This window comes from Pleurodeles waltl, chromosome 3_1, assembly GCF_031143425.1.
Source record: "Pleurodeles waltl isolate 20211129_DDA chromosome 3_1, aPleWal1.hap1.20221129, whole genome shotgun sequence".
NCBI lineage: Eukaryota > Metazoa > Chordata > Amphibia > Caudata > Salamandridae > Pleurodeles > Pleurodeles waltl.
Window position 1 is genome coordinate 682,529,067 of NC_090440.1, and position 14,433 is coordinate 682,543,499.

Sequence of the window (14,433 nt, forward strand, 5' to 3'; positions counted from 1 at the left end):
TGAGAAAGCGATGACAACGATGACAATCAAAACAAATGCCCATCCGCCTAAAAGATCGATGGCTACCCCTCATCCACAACTGATCGGAAAGCAGAGGATCTTCTATGTGTTATCTGTGGTTTAGCCAGAATAAGGGCCAAAGTGATTGACGAAAGAAGTAAGTACAGAGTATGTGCATCTCAAAGGGCAAACATATTTTTATCTGCAGCTGGTTTCTTCCAAGATGAAGTTTTCAGCCGAGTAGCTGATCTAAACAGCTAGATGAATGTCTCTGAAGCAGATTTGTATGCCCACTAGAACTGCAGGCGTGCATACATCCGAAAATATGACTGTACACTGAGTTCCCAGTAGCAATGCAACTGCCAACCTTCAGTTAAGTTTGCACTTTTTACAAAAGCAAATTACATTTTAAAACCACTCTTGAGTGCTGGCTATGCGTTCATACTCAGTGAGATCAGAAAAATAACTATCAATATTGATGAAACTGCATTGACCCATAGTAATGAAATTAAGATTATTCTGGTGAGACTGTACAATGACAGAATTCATTTTTGTCAGGCTAACAAAAATAATGAGCCACTTATGGTGCTCTAAGCTTATTTGACTCCTGAAGTTCCTGCTGCCTGAATAAGATCACAGGATGCAGTAAAATCAGGAGGAACCATTTTAAGAATTATCCTGAAAGATTTAGATTTTGGACTTAATGACAAATTTTGTGATGCCCCAGCGCTCCGCAAATCATGAGAGTCAACAAGAATGCCTGATGTAGTCTTAAATTTTTTTACATCATTGTTTAATATCAGCAAAGACAAACTGTTACAAACTAAGGGGCAGATTAATGGAAAGTGGCGCTGTACCGAGTGCAGAGCCACTTTCCTTGCACCCCTTAGCGCCCCCTATCGCCACAGTGTGTGCACCGTATATAAAATACCGCTCACCATGGCACAGGGTAGGAGGTAATAGCGTAATTTTTCATGACGCTATTGATGTACTCTGCAGAAGTAGCGCCAAAAGATTGGCACTACTCCCACAGAGTACATAGGGCCCACTATAAGTAATGGAAGCCCCCTTTTAACGACTGCTCTGAGCAGGCATTAAAAGTGCCGTACAAAATGACTTCCTTGCGCCATTTTTTCAGCCCCCCTAACGGGGGAACACCCCCTTCGCATACATTATGCCTGCCGCAGGCATAATGTAGCACAAAGGGTTACAAAGTGGCACAATGCATGCATTGCGCCACTTTGTGAATATGGCGCTAGGATTTTGGCCTCGTTGGGTCACATTATTGTGAAAAAGAAATGACGCTAAAGTGGCGTAAGGTGGCGCAAGGGGCTTAAAAATATGCCTCTGAAGTTCTTGAGTTCGGAACAGAAGCAGACAACATTGATGATGGCTTTGAAGATATAAGTGAGGAAGTGGAAGACAATCCCATGAACCGACAGGCTTATGCTGTGGAAATGTACTGCCTTTTCTATATCATGTTTTATGAATTACATCACAGCGAAAAGAAAACTCCACTACACTGGCCACGCAATCTATGACAAGTGCAAAAGTAGAGAGCTAATCACTTCAATGAATAGGATTGGTGTATCAACAAGTTAAAATGACATAGTATGGAGTAGAAACTTGTTAGCAGCTCATGATGTAAAATCTTGTGAATCCAACAGCACATCACTTCCAAGACACTTTACCAGGAAAGGATTTACAATTGCTGCTCTTGATAATTTTGATTTTGAAGACAGCTCTTCTTTGTTCGGAACATCCAGCACACATGAGACTGCCTTGGTGCTTTTTCAAGACCGTACCAATGAAGTAGCTGCTGTAAAACAAGCTGCGTCAGCTGTGGGCATAAACAAATGAAGCTGCAAACTTATAACCCAACTGCTTTGCCAAAATGTGCAAAAAACTACAAGCCGTCAACACGTCCCAGTCTACCAGAAGGTTTCATAGTGGCTGAGGACACAGATCTTTTTCTACCTGATGCTGCAGTCCACTGAGCTGATTTAACTGAATTTATCATATTGCTGATACTGAAGTATGAAGAAAAGCCAGTTTCTCTGTGGGCTGAAATGCATGCTCTGATCTCCCAGAATACCATCCCACTGAAGAAGGCTGGGTTTTTGCCAGTAATACCAACTCCAGTCATAAATTACGGAACAGTATATACAGCTCTAAACAATTTCCAAAATGTGGTGGCTAAGCGTGAAGACCAGCCTATCCTGCCAATTTTCTGCGATGAAGGTGTTTTCTATATTGTAGCTGACATTTTTATGAGCAATCAAGTAGAATTTGATGATCTCTATCCAATGATGTGCGTTTTCCACATGACAAAAGTTGTGCTGCGGTGTGCAGGAAGTTGTCTCTGTGGATGTGGCATGGACAATACACTTATTGAGACTGACATTTTTGGAAGCAAAACTGTCCAGTCAGTATTGAGCGGAACTAATTATGTTAGTTTGTTACCAGGTATGCTCATCATATCTGAGGCTGTAGAAACATTATGTTGGAATGCTTTCTGGAACAAGAACGACAAATTAGGTTTTACATATGTTATCTCAGCAGTGAACAAGGCAGAGGGTGCACTTCATTCAAAAGACATAATGCAATGCCAGAAAATGTTCAATACACTCAGTTCAAAACAAGAAAATCTGAAAACTAGATTTGTAGAGTTTGTCAAAGAATGTTATCAAAAATCAGAACTTTGCAAATACTGGGGAAATCCTTTACACATGATAGCTCTAGTGAAAATCTTGGTACATGCTGATTGGGAAGTGATTGGTCACTGCACGTGAAGTCTGTGGAGAAACTGATTACTTTGATTGTTTTGCGATTTTGTTTGCATAAACTACCTGAGCTATGGCCCCTGGTATTTGGGAAGAGTGAATAAGTTAGAGGTGGATAAACCATACCTCAACAGAAAATTAATCCAAATACATTTTGTGGTGAAAGACAGAGAGGGAAGGTTCAATGCCGTGGCTCTAGATAAATAACTGGAACAGACGATCCAGAGATCACACAAAAGCTCCAAGGGAATTGTTGGTCAGACACGCAAAAGTAAATATGTTGCTCAATGGAAGCTAGTTAAAATGAAGTCCTTTCTATTTGCAATGTTTTTAGACAGATGACAAATTCAAATTTAATGGACCATCTTGAAACTGTTCCTCACCACTAACTTGTGGGAAAGAGAAGGGAATGTTTTAATAAACATGTTGGCAGCCTTCTTCATTTCAAGCAGCAGCAAGGAAACCCCTTTGAAATGACTGAACAATATGTGGATAACAAAATAAAGGCACACCTAATATAGGTCCTGGAACATGGATCGAAACTATACCCATAACTGAAGCAGGAGAGATTTGTATTGAAAGAGAAAGAGCAGTTTGACATAATCACTCAAGCTAAACTTGCATGTTTAATTGCCATAGTAAGAGTTTCATCAAACCAGCAGCTACAAGAAAGTTTACAAAAAAACAACTTCAGCAAGCATGTAGAGCGATGGATGTAGCAAAAGAAAGGGATGAATTTATCAAGGACATTCCGATACATGAGATCTTCCAACAAATGCATCATTTGATAGAGATGCTGCAACCAAACCAGTGAGGCATGAACTTGTACAAGAGCTCGAAAAAAAACTTTCACCTGAAGGTTTTCAATTCGAAAAGGTGTCTTCAATGAAAACTGCAGTTGTTGTGGATTATATGTCAAGATTGCAAATGGTCAACATTTCATCCATGCAAAATTTCGAAGAGGTAGTTCAGACTGTTCTACAGATATCAAAGTCAGTGTACACCTTGCAAGAACTGCACATTGTCTTTGACAGTTATCTTTAACTATCTGTCAAAGAATGTGAGAGAATCAGACAAATGTCTAAAAGTGGAACAGTTGACCTTGCCTGCATCAAAATTCAACACTTATACCTGTGCAACTTGATAAATTCTGGTCAACAACATCGCACAAGATTAACTTGCACATATTAACTTGTCAAAACATTGCTGATGCTTCAGTGAACGCTGAATTTCCAATTGTTAAAAGTGGAATTATTGTAATTGAGTAGTTGCATGCAGAGATATATTCAAAAGGTACCAGCCATATTGTTCAAGAACTTAACAGCAAATTGGATGAAGCTGATTGTTGTGTTGTGCCACAGGCTGACTGGGCTCAGATGTTATTATTGTGCTACTTAGATTTGTTGCAATGTTTATGAGTCAAGGACTGTCAGAGTTATGGATACTTTATGGAACAGGAGAGAAAAGACACTTGGGCCCTCATTATGAGTTTGGTGGATGGGAAAGACTGTCTGCCAAACTCCCGACATGGTAGCCGCAGCCATAGTGGGGACCACTCCACTGGACCTATTAGGAGTTTTCCGCTAGGCCGGTAGGCAGAAAACTCGGTTTCCACCTACCGGCCTAGCGGGAAACAGGATACAGCATTTTCTCTGGCTTGTAATCAACCCGGTGGCAATGCTGTAACCCACAGGGTGCACCAGCGACTTTACAATGTTCACTGTCTGCACAGCAGACAGTGAACATTGCGACGGTGCTGGGCAGGGGGACCCTTACACTGCCCATGACAAGTGCATGGGCCTCCCTGTGGCTCTCTGCAGGCTGGCAGAGAACGAGGTCGTAACATGCAGGGCATTCAGCGCTGCCCTGGTGGATTACGATCTCTGCCACAGCCAGGACGTCAGGATCACCGATCCCGGCAGTGCTGGCAGAACCCTGGCGGTCTGACCACCAGAGTCTTCATCTGGTGGTTGGACCGCCACAGCAGCGGCGGTCCTGACCACCACCAGGGGGCTGGCGGTCTGTAGACCACCAGCCTCATCATGAGGCTCTTAATCCCCTTCATATTCTGTACAAGAAACTTGACCCATAGATGCCCAGTGTTCTTATCAAAGCACATACTCTTACAGGTGATGACACTAAGAGCAAAATTTAAACAAAGCTTGGAACTTTGACTGCTGAATCTGTGAAGTTTCTAAAAGGATTTGCTGAGACAGAAGAATGTGACTTTAAAGACGTAGAAAAATACCCTGTGCATGTGTGGAAAATAAGCTCTGACTGTCACACATTTGACTATCTTCGGTACAGTGACTTCAAGAGATCAGTCCCACTAAGTGACCTTCAACCAATTTCATATTCTGTGCATGGACACATTAAAAGAGCATTCTACTTGATCAGAAGATGTGTAAATGTTTTGGATCATGCATATGCAGAGAAAGATCCATTTGAATTTGATTGGGTAGATATTGATGTGGTGCTAAAACCTACACAATTTCTAAAGCCTCTATCCACATAAATTACACGTGCATGTACTTGCAAAACCTGTGTGACAGAAAGATGTCCCTGTTAATATGCTCTTTTCAAATGTTCAACATTCTGCAAATGTACCACGACCGATTGCCTAAAAAATAAAATAAAGTGAACTATGAAAATGTATCTAAAACAGGAGTGATAAACATTATTTTTTTTCATATTCAGATCATAAACATTGTTTGGTGTATACATAAAAGGAAGAAAAAGCATTATTATTTGTTTCATTTCTATATATGGCTCTTCTTCCTCTATTATAGCTGCCATTTTTTAAAATGGCAAAAGAGTTGCTTTGAGGAGTTATTTTCTGTCTCTATAAGACTATTTGACCCCCAATATCTATGTTTTGACACAACATGAAGTATATAATTCTCATGGTTCCTGAAATTTTACATCATCACTACAAGACGTCAGCCATTTTAAAAAATGTCGGCCAGAAAAATTTGGCTGGATCAGCAATGTCTACCCAAGCTGAAATACTTCTCTAATCATCCAAAAACATAAATCAAAAATGAAAATCTCTAGACAACAATTTTTTTACACAGGTATATGTGGGGGCCCGGATTAGTTGGAGATAGTTCTGCCAAAGCTCCAGTGAACAGGCATCACGGTAGTGCACTGCACAACTCTCCTACGGCTCTACAAAAATGTAGTTTGCTGCAAAGCAGGGTTCTTCCACCACTCTCTGGTAAAGAAGAATGTAGAGTTATTTCAAAGGAAATACTACCAGGAAATCCACTTCTATAGTCGCCCTTCTTGCTACAGTCGCTGTTGATTCAGTCTTTACAAGAGTGGCATCAAATCAACTCTCCCCTGTATATACGCTGCCTTATACAAATTGTTTCCTGCCCCTGGAAGATTTGGCTGGGGAGGAAGCAACTTTGGAAACATTCTGTGGGCATATAGACAAACCAATTTTACAAGCTTCCACCCCTGGTGACTTGGCTCACCTCACATTACAAATAAAGGATCTTAGGAAGAAGGTGGAGGATTTAAAATTATCGATTTTATGTCTGTCTAATATGTTGAATTAGCTTGCAGTGGATTCAGCTTCTAACAAAAAGCAGCAAATTCCACCTCTACAGGAACCCCGGCCTTCTGACCATGTAACAAGGCCTATCCTAAGTTGCTCTTCCTTAGGAATAGCAGAGGTTGCCCTTTTGACTCATGATAAAGTTTGCCCTGGGGGGCCTGAGAGGCATTAGTTCCATAAAGATTCTAGGCCTATGAGACATCCTGGCATCTTTCAATATTTCTAAACAGTCCAGTAGTTGCTCTGGTGAAGGTCTGCGAGGTAATCCTTACAATAATGGGGTCAGGCAAAGTACTAGTCATCTCCCTGTATCCTCTGTTAGTGATGAGTCTCTTTAACATGCTATTTCTATTTTTTTCTTTAACGCTCCCAAACTTCCTTTACAGTAAGGATATGTTAAAACAAAAAAGCCATTCATTGGATTTGCCAGGTGAGGGGCTGTTGTTCAGTCATTTGTAATGACATCCTCGATGCCAGAAGATGTTTGACAAAAAAATTGTCATTAGATAGCATTGAACTATTCCTCAAAGATGGGGATCTGTTCGATAGTCTGGTGGCTTTTGACATTAGAACCTCCCTTTTTTATAACACAAATATTCAGTTCAAATACCAGCGGGCTAATATGCCCTGAGTGTTTCATGTAACCCCCAGGTGTAGCTTGTGGTTGGTCCCAGTTATGGGAAGTTGATTGACTACCTTTCAGCAGTATCAACCGCTCATCTTTGCTACCGGTTATTCCTACAGTTAACAGCAGCTTGTCAAGGGACTTTTCAAGCCTCCAGCTTACACAAGCTTTCCCTATTTCTAGTGAGCCTGCTACCTCATTAAGTGATCTACCCTTTAATGTGCTGACATGCCATTTGGGTTCCATCTTATGCACACCTAACCATTATGCTTTGGCCCTCACAAACCTCCCCAATACCATCACCTTCTCACTTAAAAATTCTCTGGTGACACTTGTTTTGTGGAATGTGGCTGGCCTCAAGACTAAAGTCCCCTTACCAGATTGGAACAACTTTATTGAATTATATGACATCTGTTTGTTCCAAGAAAGCTGGTGTACTGATCCTATCTTTAAACCAGGTTACTTAAAGGTCCACATCCCAGCAAAGTTGAGCTTGACAGGAAGACCATCTGGAGGGCTAATGATTTAGATTAGAGCTACTCTAGAAATTAAAATTCAAAACTTGATATTGATTGTCTGGGCATTTTAGCAATTCAGCTAGTTAGTGTTAAGTCTCCCGGTATTGAAATTTACAAAATCTATTCTAGCGGTGGTAAGGGTGGCTTCGTATGACAAACCGTCCAGTGCCTAGAAGAGGTTATTGAATGGTCCCAGCACCAATCCCAACTTTTTCTACCAGAGGGCTTTAATACCACCTTTGAGCCCCTGGATAGTGATGACGCTAGATTATCCCATGAGGAGGATGCAATATGGGCTATTCCACAACTCGGCTTACCTCCTATAAAAAGATGGACTCAAGCTGCCCTGCAGCTGAAGGTGCTATCGCTAGAATGTGGGGTTAGGGCTAAAAGTGGCCGATCTAAATCTGACCAAACGGGGCTTTCATGTTTAATAAACTATTACACATGAGTAGTATCAATTTTATACTAGGCGATTTAAGACTTTGGCCACATGTTATCGACATGGGTATTTGGGAAAGGATGGAAAGTGACCATAACCCTTTGTGTCTTACTATGTCAGCTCTTTGTGGCAGATATCCTATTGATCCCCAATCATCTTCTTTTGCTAGGGATATGGGGCCCTATGTACAAACACATTTTCCCATAGACAAAGAATGGGTAAAAACCTTTGCTACATCTGGCTCATAGTGCCTTCCAATGATATGCACTGGCTCAAATGGCACCAATTAGTTGTTCACCCATACACTCTAACAGCCATCAGTTCAGCTGTGCAAACAACCCTGGCAAAGCAGGGTAACTGTCTAAATTTGGAATGGGATTTGAGTTAAGTTAGTGACTTACATAATACGTTTTTCACGTAAATCTGTCATATTTTTCTGCCCCAGTGTGTCATACTCAAAAGTGTGAAACTAGATCAAATGCCTAGTTTAATAAGGAATGCAAATAAGTGCAATTTGTTGGGGCTCAGGCAATAAAATCTAAGGACATTGTTCAAATCTCCTCCTTGAGAAAGGAGTATAAGTCCATCCTAGCCAAAGCAAAAAGGGAATGGGATGATTCGAGGTTGCTAGATTTAAAAGCAGCATGCTATGCAAAAGATTGCACCTGGTTCTTGTCTTTGGTCAGCTGGAGTGGTAATGGCTCGCCTTCTCCTCCTACAAACTATATAGCCCCATCACACTGGTTTGAATATTTCTCAAAATTGTAGTCTGTGGGAATCCCAGATCCAGTTGAGGGAGTGCTTCTTGTAGTGCAACCCTCCATTCAGGCAGGTCCCTTGTTTGACTTAGTTGATAATTTCTTCTCCCTTGATGTTGTTACCACTGGCAGAGCCTCTGGATCTGATGGTGCTCCAGCCGATGTATTTACTTTTGATAGAGAAACTGGTTCGAGTATATTCTTGCCCTAGCTAATGCCATAGCGAGGGGAGGTCCTATTCCAAATTTATGTAAGGAAACTGAGGTTATGCCTGTTTTTAAAAAAGGAGATAGATCTTTGCCTGTGAACTACAGACCAATTAGCTGATAGACTAAAAGATATTGGGGGTCATTCTGACCCTGGCGGCCGGTGACCGCCAGGGTCACCGACCACGGGAGCACCGCCAACAGGCTGGCGGTGCTCCCGAGGGCATTCTGACCGCGGCGGTTCAGCCGCGGTCAGAAAGGGTAAACCGGCGGTCTCCCGCCGGTTTACCGCTGCCCCAATGAATCCTCCATGGCGGCGGAGCGCGCTCCGCCGCCATGGGGATTCAGACACCCCCTACCGCCATCCTGTTCATGGCGGGAAACCCGCCATGAACAGGATGGCGGTAGGGGGTGCCGCGGGGCCCCTGGGGGCCCCTGCAGTGCCCATGCCAATGGCATGGCCACTGCAGGGGCCCCCGTAAGAGGGCCCCGCAAAGTATTTCAGTGTCTGCTTTGCAGACACTGAAATACGCGACGGGTGCAACAGCACCCGTCGCACCCCTGCAACTACGCCGGCTCAATTCTGAGCCGGCGTCCTCGTTGCAGGGGCATTTCTGCTGGGCCGGCGGGCGCTCTTTTGGAGAGTGCCCGCCGGCCCAGCGGAAATGTCTGAATGGCCGCCGCGGTCTTTTGACCGCGGTGCGGTCATTCGGTGGCGGAACCTTGGCGGACGGCCTCCGCCGTCCGCCAAGGTCTGAATCACCCCCATTATGTTTTTCTCGTGTTGAATACAATCCATGACTGGGTCTCAGAAAATTAGATACTGTCTTCTTCCCAAGCTGGTTTCCATAAGAAAACCAGCACCATTGACCAGGTTTTTCGATTCCTCCTCATATATTGGAAGGCTGTATTCGTTGGCAGAGGCAGCTTGGATGTTACCTTCGTCAATCTCACGTCATCATTTCATCTAGTTCCCCGTTCTAAATTATTGCAGGTTCTTTGAGTAATGGGTATGCCCCTGGATCTCTTAGCTCTAGTCATTTGCTTGCCTTAGGGCAATGATGCTAGAATTTGATGGGGTAATCAGGGCCAGCTTACTGAACGGATTCATGTTAACAAAGGAGATTGTCAGTGTCCTGGCCCCCATTCTGTTTTCTCTACATCTTAATGATATAGTCCACTTTCTTTCTCAGTATTGCACTGACGCCCCCACTCTAGCTACACTGAAGACACCCATTTTGTTATTTGCTGATGATACTCTATTATTTTCTAAAACCCCTAGTGGGCTTCAACAAACTCTGTTTCGAGAGGTTCTGTACGTCCCGTGGTTTGGTGATTAATGCTGCAAAGACAACGTTTATGACTTTTAATCAACATAAACCCTTTAAACCTTTAAAGGGAGATTATTGCTGGTGGGCAGGACACTTGAGAGGGCGGACTGCTTTAAATATTTGGGCATTACTTTATCCTCGACCATGACATGGATGCTTCACGGAGAGAAAATGACTCTCAAGCACAAGCAGTTGACAGGTGCTATTTCTAAAGAACATTGTGCCTCTTTTGGTAAACCAGTAGCCTACACAAATATGAATCTGAGGCTGTGGGCTCTGCCCTTTACGTTTCTGAACTATGGGGGGTTTCCAGTTGCACTAGGCTAACGCGATTGGAGAATACGTTTATAAGGAATTTGGCTCTATTGCCATTGAGCACTCCGACATATCAAGTGTTGCTTACTATGGACAGGAAAGCGATAGAAGACAAGGCAGATTGAATTCACTGCTATCCTGGAGGAGGATTTGTTGTACTTCCGAAATTACTCATTACGCTGCTGCTTTGCAGGATGTTATGAATGCTGATTGATATAATAAAATCATCGAGTTCTCTCATTTTAAGAAAATGCTGACCTCACTGGGCATGACCGATCCTTAGGAGACTCAGGCCCTCTTTCTGACCCTGGCGGTCCTAAACCGCCAGGGCCGCGGGCAACGGAGGCACCGCCAACAGGCTGGCGGTGCTTCATTGCCCATTCTGACCGCGGCGGTAAAGCCGCGGTCAGAAAAGGGGATCCGGCGGTTTCCCGCCGGAATACCCCTGGCAGGGCTGAACCTCCATGGCGGCGCTGCCATGGGGATTCCGACCCCCTTCCCGCCAGCCTGTTTCTGGCGGTTTGGACCGCCAGGAACAGGATGGCGGGAACGGGTGTCGTGGGGTCCCTGGGGGCCCCTGCACTGCCCATGCCACTGGCATGGGCAGTGCAGGGGCCCCCAAACAGGGCCCCAGCATGATTTTCACTGTCTGCATAGCAGACAGTGAAAATCGCGACGGGTGCAACTGCATCCGTCGCACCCCTGCAACACCGCCGGCTCCATTCGGAGCCGGCTTCTATGTTGCAGGGCCTTTCCCGCTGGGCCAGCGGGCGCTCCTTTGGCAGGCGCCCGCCGGGCCTTTCCCGCTGGGCCGGCGGGCGCTCCTTTGGCAGGCACCCGCCGGCCCAGCGGGAAAGCCAGAATGGCCTCCGCGGTCTTTTGACTGCGGAGCGGCGAAATGGCGGTCACCGCATGGCGGGCGGCTACCGCCGCCCGCTGCGGTCAGAATGACCGCCTCAGTCACATGATTCTGCCCCCATCAAAGTTGTTGCTGAAAATGCAATATTGGTCATGGCTTTTGCAAAGTAATGTCTCTAAAGCTACTAGAGCCATATTGTCAGGGGAGTTCCCTGATTTTAAGTGCAATAGTCTCTTGGAAAATCATTGGAACTGTATAACTGTCCCAGTGGATAGGAAACTCTATTTTCAATTCACGGTTGGTGAGCTTCCACTGAAAACTTTCACCTGTTAATAGGAGGCTAATGACGGTTCTGTTCTGTGTCCTGCATGTAAAATCACTGTTGAAACTACAAACCTGGCCCAAGTCAAGCATGGATCAAGCCTCTCTGCAATCAGCTGAGTACACGCAGTCATTGTATTGCACTGTGAATTCTATGTGAGGACCGGAGGCGAGGATTATGCAGATCTTTCTTCACTTTTTATTAAACAGCAAGTTCAAAGTTAAACCAAGGAATACACAAAAAAACTACAAGTTCCATGAGTCCACCACCATGGCAACCAGTGTCCAATGAGGATCCACTCCTGACGCCGGTATAAATATCTCTGAGTGCGTCATTCGTCCTCTTTCTTCACTGCTCAGTCAGATAAGTGCCTTTCTGCTTCTCAGTTATTTTGCTGTGCATGTTCTGAATAATTTCAGGTTTTCCTGCTTGCGCACGTTCAACTGGTTTTTAATTGCTATTATAGCAGCGAGTGTTGCTAACGGCGCGTCTTCAGCGCGGTAGACGTTCCGCCCGAGCGCTTTTGTTTTTGTAGAGGAGACACGTCGGGTCTGACAGAGGGCGCGCGCGTTCATTTTGACGCACGTCGAGCGCTCGAGTGTTTTAACGCTTGGCACTCGTTTTTTTTACACACAGCTTTAAGAATTTGAGTGTTCTCTTTTGTCTATTTGCTATTTTCCCCTACCCTGTGACACCGCTAGCGGTAAGGTTTTGACCCCTTTAGGGAAGACTTTGTTTTCAGCAGGCAGTTGTTCTTTGATTTGACAGAGGGGGTAGGGAACACCCTTTATAGATTTTTTTTTTTTTTGGGTGCTCTCTGTCAATTCTTTTCACTGAGTCTCAGGATGCAGTCCTCTCAGGACCATGAGCCTTTTTCCAACATGTCCCCAGGTGAGGGCCCCTCTCACCGTGTCCTACCCCCTGGGGTGGATGCTCCGTTCTCACAGGCTATTATGCACACCCTTGCCCCTCTTAAAGAAAGCATGGCAAGGCTCACAGAGCAGGTATATTTGGTGTGACGGGAGCGGAGGGTGGAACCTCTACCCTAACGGCCCCCAAGAAATCGCACAAGCGCGACGCGGGGCACTTGGAGGATGTTGAGTTTTTTTCCGGTACCTTCACTAAAAGTGCGCGCGTGCATAAGCGCTTACCCTCCCGGGAGGGTTTGCTACCCGGTGCAATGGGTGACACGTTTCACCACATATGGAACCATGATATTGGGTCACCTAAAGGCATCACTGGAGACTCAGATGGTGATTCCTCCTCTTTGGAGGGCGATGAGTTCGGTTGCCCTGGGCGCCCCGGAGCTGCCATGCCAGATCCTTTGGATCTGGGAGATTCTGACTCCGATATGTTCGAACAGGACGGGATTTACCATCCGCGTTCCTCGGAGTGGCATCCGGACCACAAGGTAGCAGAATATGTCGCAAGTAAAATTAGGCAACCTCTTGATAAAGAGGTACGAGCCCGTTTAAGGGCGGAATGTCCACGCCAGCCCTTATCGGATAAGTTGGCGTTCACGCCTGATATTGACCCCAAGATGTGTACCTTTTTTGCCAAGTACACTAAGGACCCTAAGAAGGGGGTTGACCGATCCTGGAGGGCATGCCAGGATAAACTCCTCGATGTGTTGGGACCCCTCACACAGATAATTCAGCTGGCGGAACGTGCCAAGCAGTCAAACACACCCCTCCAGACAGATATTGTTGCGGGGTGGGCCCAGAGAGCTGTCTGTCTCCTGAGCAACGCAAACTGTGCCATTTCAGCTGAAAGGCTCATCAAAATAGACCCCAAATTAGGGGAGCTTTCTAACTCGGAGGCAGGGGCTATTGCCCAAGGCAATTTATTTGGTGATCCTTTTGTTAAGGAGTTGGGAAAATTTGTTGCCACTTTTTCTGCTCTCGACAAGGCTCAGTCGTCCATCAAAAAGATCTTCCTGAGTAAGGTTTTTGGCGGGCCCGGACGAGGCAGGGGCCGCTCTTCCAGCCGCCAATACCAACAAGGCCACGGTTCCTTCCGAAACAACGGTTGGCGGGATGGTCGACAAGGAACGTTCTTCCCCAAGAGAGGCAGGGGGAAAGGCAGGGCCAACAGGATTGCACGAGGAGCAAATAATGCCCCTTGAGGACCTTCTGGTAAGGCTTATCCCTTTTTCCCCTCAAAACTTTGGAGGGAGGTTACGCTTTTTCAGGGACAATTGGAGTCGCATCACCTCCGACGCTTGGGTGCTGTAGAGGGTTTCCGGGTTCCAGATCGAATTTTGGGGTACCCCATCCCAGGAGACGCTACCCACGCCCCATGTATTTTCAGCGGCGGATTCCGATCTGATAGACCTAGAGGTTCAGGCTCTTCTTCACAAAAATGCCATATCCTTCGCGTCTCTTCATCCCAGAGGTTTTGTAAGCAACATTTTCTTAGTAGAAAAGAAGGACAAGGGCTTTTGCCCTGTTCTCAATTTCCAGTCATTCAACGACTGGGTAATATACAGGCACTTCAAAATGGAGGGTATTCATATGTTCTGCGATCTCCTCTTATAGGGAGATTGGATGGTCCGTCTGGATCTCAAGGACGCATATCTCACCGTCCTTATCTTTCCTCCTCATCACAGGTTTCTGCAATTTCTCTGGAACGTTCAGGTGTTCGAGTTCACCACTCTCCCCTTCGGTCTTTCCTCAGCACCATGGTGTTTTACCAAACTCCTCAAGCCTGTAG